The following is a 6,760-nucleotide window of genomic DNA, read 5'->3' on the forward strand; positions in this document are numbered from 1 at the left end:
TGCCTCTCTTACTTGTTCCATTAACAGTAATGATGAGTCATATAACTTCCAACAGGGTTTGCAGCAACTGCTCCATTTATTCATAGACAGAAGTGTCTAGAAATGGTGAAAGCCTAGAGTGGTGCCTAAGCTGTCAAATTCTGCCCTTAATCTAAGAATGAGGCTATGAACTCTGCCTATATTCACCTATCTTTGTTTTATATGACTATGTCCTAGCCTCTTAAGCTAGAGATAATTTAGGTAAAGAATCACTTGGAAAACATAAGTTTGTCATAAATTCAATCTTTGTATCTTATCGTCATTTAGTTAATCAGTGGAAGAATGTTGAAAATTTGAAGCAGTAAGATATGAAGACAATTTGGAGTTTGTGAGCCTGAATGCTAAACTACGGTTTAAGTCCTTTGGACACGTATTCTCTAAAATGAGCCTCGTTATCACAGCCAACTTCTGCATATTTCTCGCCATCTGCCAAGAGTTTGAGCATCTGATAGGTTGTGCCCTTTCTTCAGCTGATTGCACTGCCCCATTACTGCTGACTTTAAAATATTCAAACCACTAATGTAATATGCAGCACCTGCAAATGCTGAGAAATATTAGTGCAGTGGTAATGAAAATTGACTAAGTATAATGACAACAGGTGAACTTATTCATAGCTGCTCATGTAGCAAACTCTAGATATAAACTCAATGAGCATAAATGGAGTAAGTTCATGACAAATATGAAAATATCCCAAGCTGCTAAAGTAATAAAAGTAAATATAATAAATCTTTTCTACAAATATAATAAGGTCCCTAACTGCAAATGCAATAAAACCTATCAACAGCTGCAATCTATTTGGAACATATTATATAGCTTTACAAAGAATGATACCCCCTGCTGGTATGGCCTCGACAATGTCATGCTTTGTCTTTTTCCAGTGAGTCCAAATCTAGCAGGCTACATGTTGCCCAGTATATATTAAGTATGACAGAGCGTTAATACAACCAGGTTTGAATTGAAAATGAAATGCTCAATCCAGATGTGCTCTTTGGCCACTCTGCAAGCAGAGCCAAAGGCTTCAGATCTCCCACCAGGGGCTGAAATGCAGCCAGGGAAGCTAAGCATGGGAGGTGAGGAATTGATACCTAGTCACTGGATACCGTTTTTTGTTGCTGGGATATGGTATCTGAATCAGGAGAGTGAGCAGTGCACAGGGCTAAAGGAATGGGGGCAGGGCTTTGGAGTGAGAAAAAAAAAAAAACCGGGGTGATGACGTTCTGTAAAGATCAATTGTGTGCTGTGCCCTGTGCTAGGTATTTTGTATCTTTCCACCCTTCCTCACTGTTTTCCTTTCCTTCCACAGTTCAACAAGTATGTTTTGAATCCCTGCTAGTTTTAGCTACTAATTATATTGAGGGAGAGAAGGGTAAATAATAAAGTCAGCATCTCTGGCCACATAAGGCCCTTAAGTCCTGTAGGAGAATCAGAAAGTAACAAGGTATCTCTAAAACAATGCAATTACATGAATCACCAGGCAAGAGAAAAGGATTTGGGACAGAAGGCTGAGGAATACCAGCATTTAAGGGATAGGCAGTTATCTCGAATATCTCCCTTTACATCCCGTTTCATTTTCAGTTAATTTCATTTTATTTTTATATTAATTTTAAAATATAATTCTAAGAACTAAGCAGCAATAGATTACCAATGATAGCAACAGTTCATCATGGCTATAAGTCCCAAACTTTTCAAATCTGCAAACCCAATATATACTTTAGCCTCTTCTAAACTCAATATATACTTTCCTTCTAAATTATTCTTTTCTGAAAAAGTTTTTAGAAAATGAGTTTCTTACAATTATTGAGGCAATTCAACCTCCCACCCCACGTGGCCTACCCTATAGTAACCAATGTTTACACCTGGTTGGTCTGGTACCAGGTCCAACTCCTTGCTTGTGGTAGCTCAGATGCACACATAAAAGGGTTCTGCACTTCTTTATGTACACGTTTCTTTTCCTCTTGCTTTACTCAATAATACAACATGGATCTCTCTCTTTAGGTCAATAAACACAAGCCTAACTCATTGTTTTTAAATACCGCATGATATTTCATGCACTAAACTCCTTCAATTAACCAACATTTGGGTTGTTTTCAGTGTAGTTTTTTTTCTTTATTCTTGTTTGCTTTTTTGCCAACCCTCCCCTCCGAAAAGAATACAATAGATATCTTTGTACATATTGCTTTGAATACCTGAGCTTATGTTCTATAATTCTGAAAAACAAAAGTGAAAAATATGAAGGCTACGGAACTTCTGTTTTTAAAGATATTGCCACATTGTTTTCCAAAATGTAGTAGCAACTCACATTATTACCAGCAATCAATTGGATGATCATTTCTCCACATTTTGTCATTAGCACTAGGCTTTATTTTACTTCACTTTTTCAAGAACAATAATTTGATAGGTAAAATATGGTTTTTCAGCATGTGTTCAATTTCTAATTGCCAGTGAGGCCTACTGTCTTTGTATTTATTGGTCATTTGGATTTCTTATTCTGTGAAATGCCAATTCATGTAATTTTCTTATTTTTCATTTTTTTTCTTATCATTGTGGAAGAGTTTTATATATATTTGAGGTAGTAACCACTTGCCTACCATATGAGTTGCAAATACTTTAGTTTGCTTTATGACTGTGTTCTTGAAATTCTTTTTACGTCCATTTTTTTTGACATCTGGGTTTCCTCTCACTTTGATGGGTCTACTCTTTCCCAAAGAAGCAACATGAGAGCTCCTCATTTTTTTCTAATATATTGTTTTATTTAAAAATTATTTTAAATATATTACAGTTATAAATTATATATGCATATCACTTTTATCACTGGCTTTCTATTTATAAGCATTTACATAATTTATAATTATATTTATGTTAAATAATTATACTTTATTCTGTAAGGAATTAATTTTTTTTTATTTGGTGTGTGTTTTGTCTTCTTCCAGATGACTAACCATTTACGCTGACTATGAAACACACCCCCATTTTTCTACCTTATTGTGCTATGACTTATTATATATTGAATCATACTTTCAGGTAAGTGGATCTGTTTTGAATAGTTATCGTTATAAACTTGTCTATACCTATTTAGTTGTCAACCATTTTTATTTTAATGGCTTTATCATAAGTTTTGACATCTACTAAGGCAAATTTCCCTTTACTATTGCTTTTCATTTTTTTTCCATAATTAGAAATTTATCCTCTCATATGAACTTCAATATCGTCATATCCAGTTTTAAAATAATAAGTTTATATTCTAATTCTATTAATAGTATACTCTTGGGAGGACTTACATTTTTGTAGATTATTATTTTCCTATTGAAATACATGGTTGCTATTCCATTTGTTCAGGTTTTAGATTATGTATCTCAGTAAGTATTTGTTAATTTCTTCATCTGAGAGTCATACAATTTTTGTAAATTTTTGTATTATGTCATTAACATCAATTTTATAGTTAAGATTTTTCTTTATTTTTTATTCCAACTGGTTGAAAGTAAGAGCACTAGTATACTTGGAATATTTATCATTTTCTAATTTTAATGATTCATCTTGTGTGCGTGAATGTGAGTGTTTGTGTGCATGTGTGTTATTTTGTTTAAACTAGATTCTTTTGACAATACTGGGTATGTAAACATTTCATTTGTAAAGAGAGGTAATTTTCTTGTTGAGTGGTCATGTCAACTTAACATAATTTTATTTTTGACTTACTGTATCAACTAGTGTCTCCATAGCAATATACACTTATAATGTCTTATTCCAAATTTTAATGGAAATTATATTGTATCTAATAATTTAGTATGCTGTTTTCTATTTGTTTGTGTTTTGCTCCTGTTTTGTTTAGAATTTTTAACTAAAAATGTCTGATTATATCAAATGCATTTAAAAAATATTTTGCTATAATAATTGATTTCTTTTCAATATATTGATTTGACATATTACATATTATGTACAGGATATTGTTGCAGGTTTTTTTGCAGTTTTTGAATGATTTAACTTGATTTTATTATGCTCTATTATTATTATTTTGCAATATAGAATTCAATTTCTAATATTTTTAGCCTTTTAATAGACTTTATTTTTAGAACAGTTTGAGGTTCACAGCAAAATTGAGCAGAAGGTACACAAACTTCCCAATTTCTAATTTTTAATTTAGAAATTATACATTATGATTCAAGATGTGATTGGTGTGAAGTTTTTGAAGTCTTTTTTTAATCTTGACAAATTTAGATATTAAGATTTCAGTAGCTTCTAAAGGTAGAATGAAGTTGCCACCCTGAACGTGGCCGATCCCATCTGATCTCGGAAACTAAGCAGGGTCAGGCCTGGGTGGTACTTGGATGGGAGACCACCTAGGAAGACCAGGTGCAGTAGGCTTAAAAAATAAACAAACAAACAAACAAACAAATAAATAAATAAAGTGGAATGAGGGGCTTTCAATCTTTTATAATCTGTAAAATTTTTAATAACCCTTGATGACGTGTTAGTTAAAGATTATATAAAAGTCATCTATTAATGAACCTTTATAAATGATAAAATATTTAATTCATTCTATCTTTTCTCTAGTTATTTGTTTAACTTCTCTACTTTCTCTGAGATCAATTTTAATAATTTCTACTTTGCTAGGTAATTATCTTTTTTTCCATCAAATATTACAGTTAATTGCCCAAGTTTTGCTCACAGTATTTGTATTTAAATATTTTAAACTTTTTTGAATAAATTATTATGCCTTCTTTCTCATTCTTAATAATATGTATTTTTGTTTTCTCTTTTATTCCAAATTAGAATTTATCAATTTTGAGAGCATTTAAAAAAAAACCATACCATAGAGCTCTTAAAAATATTTTCTTTAATTTTTTTGTTTCTATTTTTTAATAATCTCATGTTCTTATAAATAACTTTTTTTTTTGATTTTTGAAAGAATAGTAGAGAATAGATGCTTTTACAAATATGACCATACATGAATCACAAATATTCTAATCTCTCCTATTCTAAATATTTATGCAGGTAAATTTTTGTCTAGTTGCTATGATCACATATTTGTTACTCTAGCTTCATTTCCCCTTTCTTGTTGCCTCTTTTAGTTATTTTCCCAATTATATGTGTGTAAACCTCTTACTTTTCATGTCTAATGTAAATAATATATAATTAGATTAATTTACTGGAGTGCAGCCATTCATATCCTCTCCTGCTCTTGCCCTCACTTATTCGTGAATTGAAACTGCTCCAAATGATCAGAAATAACGTACAGTACACCAGTAAACAATGTTGTCTAAACTGTTTTTTTGCTGTTGTTAGATTACTTCCTTAGGATGTACTCCTCGATATGGTTGTAGCAGACAGAATCTTGAGGTGGTCCCCCGTTCTCACCTTCTGTTATTCATAGCCTTGTGTAATTCCTTCCCTTTAAGTGTGGTGGTGGCCTGTTTCTTGCTTTTAAACAATAGAATATGGCAAAGGTGACAATGTATGTGATTATATGTGCATGATTATATTACATAAGACTGTAAGGCCCATCTCACCAGTCTCAAGACCTTGCTAACTTTGAGTAAGCAATCTACTGCTTTGGGGAGCTCCAAGTGGCCAGGAACATTGGGCGGCCTCTAGCAGGTGCGAGAAGCCTCTGGTCAATAGCCAGCAAGGAACTGATGCCCTTAGCATCACAGCCAAAAAAAAAAAAAAAATGTGCCAACAACTCAAGTGAGGTTGGAAGTGAATTAGCTTCAAATAGATCCCAGTCAGGCTGACACTTTAATTGCAGATTTGTGGGACTTTAGAGACAATCCAGTTAAGTCACATCCAGACACCTAACCCACAGAAACTGTGATGCACTATGTGTTTTTTTTTTTTTAAGTTGTTAAATGTATAGAAATATTGTTGTGAGGCAATAGAAGACAATTATATTATCAAGTCATGTGGTAGCCATTTCAATATAGTAATACATTTTAAAATTTCTCTCTGGAAAAGTTATGCTCTAAGTGTGTCAGCACTATTAAAATATATCTGTTTCGCCACATCTTTTCAGATATTGAGTTATTTCCATCTGCTAATTTATTTGCTATTAGTTTTTCATTTAATTCGTATGTATATGTAACACACAAATATATAGACACATATATTTGCATATATGCATATATATGCATATATTCACATTTTTGCTTATTAACAAGGCTAAATAATTGTCAAGGTTTATTTTATTTCTTTTATTTCTGTTACTTGTCTTATCCCTGGAGTGAATTGTCAACTCCCAGCCTTTGCCTTTTGGCTACTGAAGCTTGGGAATTCATTCAGTAGAAAATTGTTTTATCATTTCTGGTATATTTTGGAGTACAAGAATTTGTCACAGCAATGAAAAAATTTTTTGTCCACTCTCTGGCCAATTTTTTCTATCACACAAATCTCTTCTTCATTCTCAATAACCTCTTTGTTTATACCCACCAGATATGGAAGTAATGTAAAACTAACATTTATTGAGCAACCACTATGTGCCTGACAGTTTCTGCATGACACAGGATCTTTATGTGACATGTCCATAATTGAATGCCCAGCATTGGACACAGTGACTGGCATATAATAGTTGTTCAATAAATCATTGGCTAAAAATATTCATATTTAATTGAATGATTAATAAGTACCGTCTGAGAAGAACCTAACTTGAAAATGAATGAAGAGAATGCATGTAGAAACTTCTGAGTACCTGATCTAGTAACATGTTGTTTCTCTCTGGATATCATCTTGC

The 6,760-nt window shown here is 32.4% G+C and overlaps 1 long non-coding RNA gene and 1 pseudogene across 1 annotated transcript in view; both read left to right on the forward strand.

Moving 5' to 3' along the window:
- The window catches only part of LOC111743678, a 502,800-nt gene that overhangs the window by 274,876 nt on the left and 221,164 nt on the right, over positions 1-6,760 (forward strand). Inside the window, exon 6 of the long non-coding RNA XR_002781828.1 lies at positions 2,970-3,060. This is a non-coding gene — a long non-coding RNA (uncharacterized LOC111743678). The remainder of the gene's footprint in view (positions 1-2,969; positions 3,061-6,760) is intronic.
- On the forward strand, positions 4,285-4,395 carry LOC111744047 (annotated as a pseudogene).

Source organism: Pteropus vampyrus, unplaced genomic scaffold, assembly GCF_000151845.1.
Source record: "Pteropus vampyrus isolate Shadow unplaced genomic scaffold, Pvam_2.0 Scaffold5, whole genome shotgun sequence".
NCBI classification, from domain to species: Eukaryota; Metazoa; Chordata; class Mammalia; order Chiroptera; family Pteropodidae; genus Pteropus; species Pteropus vampyrus.